This window comes from Heteronotia binoei, chromosome 4 (assembly GCF_032191835.1).
Source record: "Heteronotia binoei isolate CCM8104 ecotype False Entrance Well chromosome 4, APGP_CSIRO_Hbin_v1, whole genome shotgun sequence".
In the NCBI taxonomy this organism is placed as follows: Eukaryota; Metazoa; Chordata; class Lepidosauria; order Squamata; family Gekkonidae; genus Heteronotia; species Heteronotia binoei.
The window spans coordinates 127,036,581-127,050,037 of record NC_083226.1 but is presented as its reverse complement, the minus strand read 5'-3'; the positions used below and the strand labels follow the sequence as shown (position 1 = coordinate 127,050,037).

The following is a 13,457-nucleotide window of genomic DNA, read 5'->3' as shown; positions in this document are numbered from 1 at the left end:
TTGGCTTTGCTGAAAGGCTATAAAAGGCATCAATTTTCTTATCCTGGGAATGGAGAAACCCAGGTCCAGAGAGAAAATATTGTGGGTAATGCTGAAATATTCCTTCACCCTTTGGCAACCTCATCCAAACCTGGTTCTCAAATCATAAACAGCAAAAGGACACAAGCACCCCAGCAATTCCGAAACAAATGGTCTGGATTGATCCAAGTGGGCAGTTCTACTGAAGCAGTAGGACAAAGTAGGAGTCAAGTTGCACCTTTAAGACAAAGTTTTATTAAGAATGTAAGCTTTCATATGCATGCATACTTCTTCAGACGAGGAGATGGGATACAGTAGGCTGAAATACATGTAGTTGGTGGGTTAAGAGTGTAAACTGATACAAAGATAGGATCAAATGGTGAAATAGTGTAATAAATTGGAAGACCATTTGGTCTGGATAACAATAAAAGGTAATAAAAGTTGCCTGTTAATTGCTGTTGCTGCAAGGAAAAACAAAAGGACATGTATTTCCTAGTGATGTTCTTGGTCTGCTGTCTCTCAGGAAAGACAGCAGAAACACTGCTGGGGAGGGACGGTGGCTCAGTGGTAGAGCATCTGCTTGATAAGCAGAAGGTCCCAGGTTCAATCCCTGGCATCTCCAACTAAAAAGGGTCCAGGCAAATAGACATGAAAAACCTCAGCTTGAGACCCTGGAGAGCTGCTGCCAGTCTGAGTAGACAATACTGACTTTGATGGACCGAGGGTCTGATTCAGTATAAGGCAGCTTCATATGTTCATATATTCAAACACAAAGGTTAAAGGCTAAGTGCCATCTTGTTATGGATGAATGTGTGGTATATCTCCAATCTGGTCTCACATTTATGTCAGGAAAGCTTTATTTTAGAATCTGTATTTTCCTTTCATTAGTGCTAAAGGCCATCAAAGTAAACATCTTCGAACACCTGATGAATGGGTATCCCTTTCAACACATAGAAATTCATCACCTCTTGCTGAGCTTCAAGGGAAACTTGTAATTAAAACTCCTTTTGGGGGGTTTGAAGGTATTTGACACCCTCATTTCTCATTGGATATTTGGAATACCACATGTGATGTAATTTACCCTTGAAAAATAGGCCATTTTAGCTGTTACCCTTGACTGACTAGGCTCAGCGAGGGCTGGAGTTTTGCTCCCTCAGCTCTCTTCCTGAGAGAATTGCCTCTTGGCTTCAAGAGAGTTCACACCTTCTGCAAGAATTATGTAATCACTCTCTCCCCTCCCTATCTATCAGCTAACCTCTGTAATTCTTCTTGTACGCTTGAAATTCTTTGATTGGGATGTAAATATTTAAAGTCATTGTTTTGCCCCCCCAGTCAGAATGAAGAGACTGACACAGTGTGTTGGATAAAAACCCGGGCCGCTTTATTTAAACATAGCTTGAACGATAAGAATGGCAAGAGGTATAGGCCTACAAGAACAAGCCCTGGGGTCAAAACACAGGACCCTGCCTTGTCCTAGAAGGGCAAGCCACCCTGCCCCCAGCACACGGCCACTACCATCTGACGGGTGCTGAGCGGCATCAATCACTCAGGAAAGATCCGCCCAGGTGAGGCTTTGTCGTGATCTGCACTCCCAGCATTGAGCCGTGAAGCCCATCTACCGTTCATACAGACCACCTGCACCCACTGGTGCAGAGCCATGGGTGCTCCCCTGAGAAGGCTGTAGCCAATACCTCATCCTGCCACCGCCAATGCCAAGCCTCTGCTTAGGCATTAGCGCCCCAACGGATGGCCCAGAGCCGACCGCAACCCCAGCCATAGCTCGTTCAACAAAGGCCCGGGTACCCAGTTCAGATGACCAAAAAGAAACCCCCTCCGACCAATCAGGTCAGCATTCTCGACCCGTGGAGAGAAATATGTCCAACACCCTTTTCCACTTTATTGAAAGAACGTATCAAACCTATAACTGTCATGGATGAGGCCTAGAAGGACAAGTCCTGGGGTCACCCCCTGACCCCCGCCTTGCCCTGATGGCGAGCAACCCTGCCCTCAGCACAAGCCCGCCGTGTTCGGGTTGTTGCTGAGTGGCCAGGCCCCAAGCCATTCTCCACCTGGGCTAGCATCGATCCCCCATGGAAAGATCCGCCAGGTGAGGCTCTTCCATGATCTGCATTCCTTGCACTGAGCTGTGTAGCCCATCTGCGGTTCATACAGACCACTCGCACCCCTGGTGCTAGGCCATAGGTGCTCCCCTAAAAAACCTGTGGCCAGCCAGGTCATTACCCCCCATATGGAGGACCCGGACGTGCTGAGGAGGCAACCTCCTCCCATGAAACAACCGAGTCTTGATCCCCGGCCTGCGTATGCCATGGCAATCCAGCCACTCAACCGTCGACTACTCGCTGGGACCCGGCTGCATGCCCGCTGGCATCTCCTGGCCCGTTGAGCCACACAAAACCATGCTGTGCCCGCAGATGAGGATTCGCCCTCTCTCACACATGCCCCAGCACCTGAAAAACAGAAAAAACAGTCAAAACCAGACAAAATCATGCCCGTGGGCCATCCACTGAACACGTGCCCCCACGCAATCAATGAAAGACCAATGTGCAAACAACCCATAGGCTGCTGACCGCCAGCGTCTAGTTCGACGTTTGGTGGGGGGGTGGGGTGTCCCCAATGGTGTTGCCAGAAATGCGGCTCTGATTCAAAATGAATTTGCTCGAATTTAACACACCCCCACTCCCCGCTCCACCAGTGCCTTCCTGACACTGCCCAAAATTGATATTTCATAAGGGGGGGGCATCGTCGTAATGACACAATGGGCCAACATCTTCCCCCCTGAGCAGTAAATACTGCTCCAAGCCGTGATTGGGCGCCACTCCGCTCCTACACCTTAACCGGTCTTAGTGCCGAGCCCCTCTACTGCAGCACCGGTTTTAACCCCTGTACAGTCGGCCGCACCTACCAGTTCTTCTGATAGATGCAAAATTGGACAATGCATACTGCTGAGGCCAGCCAGGTGTTCCGGAGCTTTGCAGCCCTCCTACCAACCCAGAACTGCAACTCCACCCCGTACTTTGCTTTTCGCTACTTGGTGCCCATACTAGTCAGATTCCACCTCCTGAACTGCCAAAAGTTCCGGAAGCATTCGCGCTGGCAGCGGTGGCATTCGCGCTGGGTGCAGTCAGCAACCAGAGCAAGCAGGCCAGACGCTAAATCTTTTGAAGAGAAAGAGTGTCCGCCGCCCAACTGCATGCCCCCGGAACGTGCCTTGCAAGCAACAAATGGAGGCGTCACAAAATAAATGACTACACCAAGTCCGTCACCCCCGTTGACCTGGATTACCAGTAGTTGATAATACCAGTAGTTGATAACATGCACCGTGGGCATGCTATAAACACCAAAAGTGGACTAAATGGACGGCCGGCTGCTCACCCAAAAGCCAAACCACCCCCTTCCAAAAATATCCGGGGCTCAGCTTCCAACTTAAGTCATTCCTCCAAGAGGAGATAGCATTGAAGGATTCCACAAATTCCCCCAATACCTCTAGATCCATCCTTCGTACTCTAGCTGAGGGAACCTCAGTGGCCCCATGGCATCACATAGGTGCTGCAAGAAGGCCCCCCCTAGGAGCCACAGCTTTGCCCGCACTCTTTCTTTTCGTAGACCCATGTGATCCGAAGCCCCCGCTCAGGTCCTCTATGTAATACTTCCTTCAAATGCAAGACCCGGAAGATCAAACTCTTCCGGGTGTGCAGGCAAAAGGCGAAACACTGACTTAATTGTCCCCCTTTGTCATTGCAGCCCACCATGAAACCCAGAACCACTATGACCGATTGGCCAACAAGGTGTACCTGACCGAACAGGGACCTCCAAAATGGTATCATCCACTGCTCCACCCCTGGGGTGAGCCAAATGGTGTATCTGGTGCCGTTCCCCTGACACTTCATTATATCCACCCCGCGGGGGATGCCCCTAACATGGGTACTGGCAGAGGACCCTGCCCTCAGCACGCTCAGTTATTTTAGCCCTAACCGCGTGCTCAATCCCCCCTTACCGAACGAAGGTTAGGAGGCATACAAGGGACCCAAAGTCCCAGATACGGGATCCTAGACCCAAGGGTAAAACCGTCATCAAATAGCCCCTAACCCGAATCGGGGGGGGGGGGAATTGCACTACAACCCTCAGCCTCCTTAGGCTGGTTCCCCTTTTCCAATCGGTTACAGGTTACTTACACCCCCGAGGTGTCCTGACTCGGCCCTTGTTTGGATTTTCCACGTGCTGAGGGGCGTATGCCACTCCCCTAGAGGGAGCTCACATTTAAATTTTTACACCTTCCAAGAACACACTCCCTTAATCGTAAATCCCCGCATAGCAGCCGGGGCTGACCCACCTGGACTGCCGCTCCGCGGCACCCACGCAATCTGTAGTTTATGCACCATGCGGCCGCCATCGGCCCTATCACCTGAATTGGGCTTTACCGGGGGCCTCGACTACAGCCAGAGCTGGTACTTAATCGGGCCCCAAAGGAGCCATGGGTTGACCGCCGCTAAAGGCCCCGTCGTATTGCGACCACGTCGCTCCTAGGAAGTCAAGATATAAATAGTGCATATGCCTCGAACAGGGCTGCAGGCCATAAAGGCTGTACCCTAGCTATTACACCAACCTAGATCAGGAAACTAGGCAACCAATTGGACCAAGTCCTATCACTTTTCCCCGTCTCAGCCTCTCATTCTCCTTGTCAACTAGGTCCACCTTTGACCTTCAATCCACTTCTCCAGAGAGGGTCGAAACCCGACACGTATTCGTCCACCAAATCGTATCCCCGGTAGCCACAAAAATTGGTCCCCCCAAAGGCCACGCCGGATCGCCATATGGTAAACCGTGTAAGGGAACGGCCCCGTAAGGGCTCAAAAAGTAACTCCATGCGCCCCACAGATAAACCGGCAAATCTCGCTGCTGTAACCACTAATGTTGCCCCCGCAATGACAGCTCACCAAGCACTGCTTGAGAAGCAGGGCGCCATGCTACGAGGCCTTAACCATGGTCAGGGGAGGAACTGTGTGGCGGACTAACTACTCTGTTCTTGAGGCAATGCACCAGCACGACCCCGGCCAATGAAGGCCCCCCCATTATCACCATTCTTACCGCATGTCTGCATCCCCGGCTCAGCCCTGCACCAGGAAGACGAGCCGGAACCTCCCTTTCAAGGTCAACTGAGATGCCCGTCCAGTTACCATGCAGCACCCCTCACAAGGGAACATCTGCTGCACCCCTCTGCCTCCCTAATCATCCCTCTAGCCCTTAAAGGCCCGCCAAAACTGGGCTTCTGTGCCCAGCCGCCCGGGGAACCGGGTTGCTGGGCCCACCTCCAGTCAGGTAGTTACCATCTGCACCATGCTTGAACCTACTGGCCCCAGTGAGGCCAACAGGGTTTTGAGCTCAAGGTAGCAAGTTGTGAGTACACACCCAATGCTACCGATAAGAAAATTATAAGTCCCCCTTTACCTGTAGGAAAAAAAGGGGGGGAGCAGTAAAGCAACATATGACCCAATGAAGCTGTTTGGGAGGCGAAGCCAGCAGATGTGCACTGGCCCACTGACTTAGCTTTGCCTTCCTTCTGGTTGAAGACAACCACCGATTTATACCCCACCCTTTTCTCTGAATCAGAGGCTCAGAATGGCTCGCAAACCTCTCCATCCTCTTCCCCCACAACAGACACCCTGCGACGTGGGTGGGCTGGGAGAGCTCACACTGAAGCTACCCTTTCAAAAGGATGAAGATATTGGATTTATATCCGCCCTCCATTCCGAAGAGTCTCAGAGCGGCTCACAATCTCCTTTACCTCCCTCCCCCACAACACGCACCCATGAGGTGGGTGGGGCTGGAGAGGGCTCCCATGGCAGCTGCCCTATCAAGGCCAACTCCTACCAGAGCTATGACTGACCCAAGGCCATGCAAGGAGGTGCAAGTGGAAGAGTAGGGAATCAAACCCGGCTCTCCCAAAGTGGGAGGTCTCCAGGCCGTACCTGGAGGCTGGCAACCCTAATTGCCTGCCTCTGCATAACAGCTCTGGTATTCCTCAGCGGTCTCCCATCCAAGTATTAACTTGAGCAGACCCTGCTTAGCTTCCATTACAAGATCAGCTAGCCTGGGCCATTCAGGTGAAACGATAATAGTCCGCACCTTAACCACTACACCAAACTGGCTCCAAAGGAGACTTTGAACATATAAAAATATGAAGCTGCCTTATACTGAATCAGGCCCCCGGGTCCACCAAGGTCAGCACTGTCCGCACTGACTGGCGGCAGCTCCCATGGACTCAAGCTGAAGTTTTAAAGCCTATCCATCTGGACCCTCTTTAATTGAAGATGTCAGGAGCTGAACCTAGGGCCTTTCGCTTACCAAGCAGATGCTCTGTAACCGGGCCATCGCCTCTTTCCGAGGCTGCAAGCGGAGGGGGGGCTACCCACAACTCACATGCTGCCCGCACTCCTCAGGCCACCCCTCTAGCGCAGCCGCTGGGAAGGGGAAGGAAAGGCGGGGCGGGGGGGCCACCCGGTCTCACCGCGTGCACCCCCGCTCAGGTTCCCGTCGGCCCCGAACGAAACTACTTCGCCACTCATGTGCTAATTAAAAACTGTTCAGCGCAGTCCCGAGCCACCCCAAACTCTTCCTCGCAACCCCGACCAGGCTACTATGAGAAGGGGCCCGCACCGCACTGGCTTGCAGCTCGCGCACACAAGCCAGGTGACACATGGAGACGTGGTTAACTAACAACTGTTCAGTGCCGTCCCGAGCCGCCCCGAACTGCTCCTCGCAGCTCCGACCAGTCAACATTGAGCAGGGGCCTGTGCCACGCCGGCTTGCAACTCACACACACAAGCCTCGGCCCAGACGACGCAGAAGATGTGGCTCTCCCTACCGAGAGCCACGAGAGAACTGTGCAACACGGGCGGGAGCCCGGGCTTTATAGCCCCAACTCCACGCCCACTCCTCGAACTCCTGGATGGCCAGGAAGCCAACGTCAGCCTCCCTCCTTCCGGGAGGGCAAAGCGTGGCCCCCAGCCTATGACTGGCGTTGCCAGTGCAGCTGGGAAGAGGCCAAATAATAATAAAACCTATTGATTTAACCAAGGATTTCAGTGGTCTATCTCCGTATACATAGATAGGGGTCCTGTTTTATCTCCCTCTTGTCTGGCCTATCATTTGAGCTAAGAAAATAATATTCCCAAATAAAAGATGTCAGAGGTAATAGTCTCACATCGAAATACTTGCCAGGGCCAACTCAGCTTAGTATCCAAGAGCTGATGAGACCAGACTAGTCTATACTAGTTTAATAGCTATATACAACTGTAGTATCAGTAAAGTTTAATAGTATTGTTTATTTCCTGTAAAGGTATGATCCAACTTAATTTAAGCACTTTCAAATCCCACTGATTTCAGTGATGGGGTTAAATATATGCTAAACTCTCTTTGCTCTAAGACAACATTTCATATCTATTAATTTACATACTTTTTACTTTGTTGAGATAAAAAAATGAGACACTTGAATTCTCAGTTATGTACATACACATATATACCTTCCTAAAAGTTAATGTCTAAACAATTTCCAAGATTTGTAAAAAAAAAAAAAAGAAGTTACAACAGTTAATCTTTGACTTTGAAGTTCAGATTTTTATAAAAAAAAGTATTCATAGGCACACAACTAACTTCCTTCTTATTGTAATCATACTATCCATTTAGTATTAAAGAACTGGCTAGCCAGAATTTTGCTTTAAACTGCCGTTGTCATAATGCTAAAGCTGGCTCCTCTGTGGTTAGAGATGTAAAATTTCTGATTTTTTTTTTTTTAAATGGAAATTTTCAGAATTTTTTTTTTAAATGCTACAATAGCACTTCTTTTTGTCTTTTCCAGATTGAAAGTCATTCTGTTACTTTAGGAACATAAAATATGACTATGGACAATTTTACTTGGCATGAAATTATCACAACTAGCATATTAAAAATATAGTGTATCCAAACAATTATTACAAAAAGAATGTACGTTTTAAGTAATATTTATTTGTAATTGTAATAACTTGGAGCAATACTCTCCTGAACTGTTTATGTGGAACAGACAAAAAAACCTCCACAAAACAATTTTTAAAAATCCAGAAATAACAATTACTCCTATTTCCTCTCAATGAATTGGCATGACCTAGGACTTGCTTGTCCTCAGTGCACAGAAATTAGAATAATCTAATACATATCTTTTAGAAAAGATTTGGAAAATATTTGAACACCTTGTCTTAAAAATATTTTATTCATCATGTTAAAATAAAACATTCCATAATCAATTTCTTTTTTTTTTTCAATTTTTCCAATTTGGGGGGGGGGGGAAACAAAAAAGGCTTCAGGAAAAAAAGGGGGGGGGAAAGGAGGTTTTCCAAATTTTTCCAGTTTTTTTCCAGGCTTTCATATCTCTAGCTGTGGTAGTTTCACACCCCAATCATTTTAATTTGTGCAGCAACGTGCCTCACTTCCTTGAGTCAACTTGATATTATGCAAAATACTGTTCCAGTCTACATATACCACTTGTTAAAAAAAATCCATATAAGAAATAAACAACTGAAAAGGAGTTGTTGAGACAGCATTCAAGTATTTTAAAGGTAGTAAAATATAACAACCTAGATTTCTGCTCTAGACCTAATCAAATGCTGGGGACAATGCAATAAAGGAAGATGGTTCAATAAACAGCTTTCTACAGACTTGAGAAATAAAAAGACTCCTTTAGGAAATGGAAGGAGGGCCTTATAACCAGGATGAATATAAACAAATAAGCAGTGTTTGTAGAGAAAAAGTTAGGAAAGCTAAATCTCAGTATGAGTTTAGGCTACAGAGAGATAGTAAAAACAACAAAAAAGGGTTTTTTTCTTATGTTCAAAGGGCAATGATTAAGCCTAGCTTATTTAAATAAAACCTAGTCCTCAGGGTCAGATGAACTGCATCCAATGGGTTTTTTTGGGGGGTGGGGTTATTTTTTATTTGGTGAATTTATATTCCGTCCTTTCCCAAACAGGCTCAGGGCAGATTGTTGTTGTTGTTCAGTTGCACAGTCAAGTCCGACTCTTTGCAACCCCATGGACAAAGTCACGCCAGGCCCTCCTGTCTTCAACCATCCTCCGAAGTCTGCTCAAATTCATGTTTGCTACATCAGTAACACTGTCGAGCCATCTCATCTTTTCGTACCCTTCTTCTTTTGCTTTCTGTCTTTCCCAGCATCAGGATCTTCTCCAGGGAGTGCTCCCTTCTCATTTGGTGACCAAAGTATTTGAGCTTCAGCTTCAGCATCTGACCTTCCAGGGAAAAGTCTGGGTTCATTTCCCTTAGGACTGACTTTGATCTTTTTGCAGTCCAAGGGACTCTCAAGATTCTTCTCCAGCACCACAGCTCAAAAGCATCTATTCTTCTGCGTTCGGACTTCCTTATGGTCCAGCTCTCACAGCCATACATTACTACTGGGAATACCATCGTTTTGACTATACAGACATTTGTTGGCAGGGTGATGTCTCTACTTTTTATTATACCGCTCAGGTTCACCATAGCTGTCCTCCCAAGGAGCAAACATATTTTAATTTCATGGCTACAGTCACCATCTGCAGTGATCTTGGATCTCAGAAATGTGAAGTCTGCCACTACTTCCATGTCTTCCTCTTCTATTTGCCATGGTATGATGGGGCCGGATGCCATGATCTTAGTTTTTTTGATGTTGAGTTTCAAGCCTACTTTTGTGCTCTCCTCTTTCACCCTCAGGAGGTTCTTAGGTCCTCCTCGCTTTCTGCCATCAGAGTAGTATCATCTGCATATCTGAGGTTGTTGATGTTTTTCCCAGCAATCTTAATTCCGGCATCTGCTTCATCCAGGCCAGCATTCTGCATGATGTACTCTACATATAAATTAAATAAGCAGGGTGACAATATGCATCCTTGTCGAACTCCTTTTCCTATTCTAAACCAATCAGTTGTTCCATATCCCATTCTGACCATTGCTTCTTGACCCTTATACAGGTTTCTCAGGGGACATGTGAGGTGGTCTGGTACTCCCATCTCTTTAATGACTTGCCACAGTTTGTTGTGATCCACACATTCAAAGGCTTTAGCATAGTCAATGAAACAGAAATAGACGTTTTTCTGATACTCCCGTGCTTTCTCTATAATCCATCTAACATTGGCAATTTGACCTCTAGTTCCTCTACCTCTCCAAAACCCAGCTGGAACTTCTAGTAGTTCCCCATCAAGATACTGCTGCAGCCTAGCTTGTAGGATCTTTAACGTGACCTTGCTGGCATGTGAAATGAGTGCAATGGTGCAATAGTTTGAACATTCCTTGGCATTACCCTTCTTTGGGATTGGAATATAAACTGACCTTTTCCAATCATGTGGCCATGTTGCATTTTCCAAATTTGTGGATATAATGGGCAGTAGTGCCCATGTGATTTTGGAATTTACAGTCTTAGGGAAGGAAAAAGCTATATGTAGTTAGACTTACAGGTTGGACTTCAGAGAGGCAAACTTCGATAAACTTAGAATGATGCTGTGTAAAATCCCATGGTCAGAAATACTTAAAAGGATGGAGGTCCAGGAGGGGTGGGAGTTTCTTAAAAGCAAAATACTGAAAGCGCAATCACAGATGATTTCTATAAGAAAAAAAATGGAAAAAATCTAAAGAAACTGAAGTGGCTCCATAAACAGCTCTCTAAAGACTTGAAAAATAAAAAAGACTCCTTTAGGAATTGGAAGGAGGGCCTTATAACCAAGGATGAATATAAACAAATCATCAGTGCTTGTAGAGAAAAAATTAGGAAAGCTAAAGCTCAGTATAAGCTTAGGCTGGCCAAAGATGCTAAAAACAAAAAAAAAGGTTCTTTTCTTATATTCAGAGTAAGAAAAAAATGCAAGGACATGGTAGGCCCATTGCGAGGGCAAGAAATTGTAACAGGTAATGAAGAGAGGGCGGAACTGCTCAATTCCTATTTTTCCTCAGTCTTCTCTTCTGAGGGAAATGGTGCTCAACATGGCAAAAACAGAACATATAAGGAAGGTATGAAGTTCCAACCTAGGGTCAGCATAGGGGCAGTACATAACACCTAGTTTCTTTAAATGAAACTAGGTCCTCAGGGCCAGATGAATTGCATCCAAGGGTTCTAAAAGAGCTTGTGGATATAATTTCTGAGCCTCTGGCTATTCTTTTTGAGAATTCTTGGAGAACAGGAGAGGTGCCGGAAGATTGGAGGCGGGTGAATGTTGTCGCCATCTTTAAGAAGGGGAAAAAAGACGATCCGGGTAACTACTGACCTGTCAGCTTGATGTCTATACCTGGAAAAGTTTTAGAACAAATCATCAAACAGTGGTCCTGGAACATTTAGAATGAATGGATGTGATTACTAAGAACCGGCATGGTTTCTCAAGAACAAGTCATGTCAGACAAACCTGATCTCTTTTTTTTGAGAAAGTGACTACCTTGCTGGATCAGGTGAATGCTGTAGACATTGTTTATCTTGATATCAGTAAGGCTTTTGATAAGGTTTCACATACTATCCTTGTTGACATGTTGGTAAAATGTGGTTTGGATCCTGTTACCGTTAGGTGGATCTGTAACTGGTTGACAGATTGCACCCAAAGAGTGCTTGTGAATGGTTCCTCATCCTCTTGGAGAGGAGTGACAAGTGGAGTGCCTCGGAGATTTCTGGTTTCGGCAACCTGAATAAAGGAGCGACTCAGACTGGCTGATCCAGAGCTGCTCCTTAATTGAGCAGTTGAGGGGTCTCTCCTACCAGGAGACCTAACTCTGGGACCCAGGAAGGGTCTCATAAGGCGGACAGCTTGAGCTGAGGGTCGGGATCGACAGCGGTGACTGTCTCCTGAGCCTGGCTCTCTGTGAGCCTCACTGCTCCAATTGCCATTTTTAAATGGCATCGGGGTTGACTGCCGGTCCTCTTCTTCTCTTTTTATCAAGAACTTCTGCATGATCTGAACAAGTTGTATTATCTCTATGAAGACTGTAAGTCTCTTTTTTCTTCTAATATTGAACTCTGAAGTAGTATTTGTGCAACCAGGGGGTCTGGAGAGTTGGGTGCAGAGTGGAGCATGGACAGAGGCAAAGGGGGCGAGAAAGGGGGGGGGAATACAACTCTCTTCCTTTCTCTTCAGAGGCCTCCAAAAGTTTCTGCCTAACTTGGTGACTCTCTCAGTGTTATCCTAGGAAATATGAATCACACCAGTCTCTAAAGAAAGAAAAGACTCGATTGCTGAAGTGAATTCATTTGCCGAAACGTTTTTGGGGGGAGGATGATCTTGCTGCTGGAAAGCTGCTTGCAAGTATATGTGGATGAGAAGGACAGTTGGTGTAAGAAGGCTCAATTGCCAATGAATATTATAAAGAACTGAACTTTATAGGACAAATACAGTGTTATATAAACTTTTGGGACTTCAAAAGATAAAATAAGATAAGATAAATTTATTTTCATATCCCGCCCTCCCCCGCCAATGGCGGGCTCAGGGCGGCTCACAGACACGGAACACCGTGATATAAATAAAATACAATATAAAACAAACAATTTTAAAATACAATTCAGTTACAAATTCAATCACATAGTTAATTAGATGGATAAAACGGTGCTATAAAGTGCAATAGATCGCGATCATGTACAGGATGGCGGGATGGCTACAGATCTGTTTAACCAGGTTCTGTCCCAAAGGCAAGCTGAAACAGAGAAAGGAAAGGAAGGAGTTTGAAGTTTATGTTGAACTATCCTGAATAAGTCTTTGTGTGTTCTAAATATACACTTAGGGTCACATTGGATTCTACAATGGATTATAAAATCCAGCTATGCTGTTGACTGTTGGAAGTATAGCTGTGAAATCCTCTAAGTGGATTATAAATTTCTGTTGGTGGATATTATGGATATGGTTTTTTTAATTTTGGCTTTTTTTTTCTTTCTCTTCTTCTTCTTCTCTTCTTGTGTGTTTATTACAAATGGGTTTTTTTCCTGGAGGACTTCTTTTAAACATGTGGTCTGAACATTTTTTCTTTTTACCTTTTTTAAATTTATTTTTCTCCATTTTTTTTCTTTCCTTCCCTCTCTGTGGAGTTTTCATTTTTTTCATTTCATTTTGGGTTCACCTGGATTGTTTTATATTTTTTTTAATCTTTTGGGGGGCTATTTTCAATTTTTACTCTTACCTGTGGATTATACAAATAGGGCATTCAGGCCTGGATTACAATTTATAGCTTGGAATAGCTGAACAAACTTGTTAAGACTTGGACTCCATTGAACTATTTGCTCTGAAAAAGACACAACAGTGAACTGTTTCTGTGAGTTGAACTGTTTTGGCTAGGTGATATCAAAGATTGTTGTGGGAAAAAAGCTCTGTTTAATATAAGACTTATTGCTGTTTGGGGTTTGTTAAATTGTTGATAGACACAAGAAGGATGTTTCT

The 13,457-nt window shown here is 45.8% G+C and overlaps 1 non-coding gene across 1 annotated transcript; it reads left to right on the top strand.

The window, feature by feature from the left end:
• The first annotated feature begins 573 nt into the window (after positions 1–573).
• TRNAI-GAU (transfer RNA isoleucine (anticodon GAU)) lies at positions 574–640 on the top strand. Its single transcript has one exon. It is a non-coding gene; the product is annotated as a tRNA-Ile (tRNA).
• Positions 641–13,457: the final 12,817 nt, after the last annotated feature.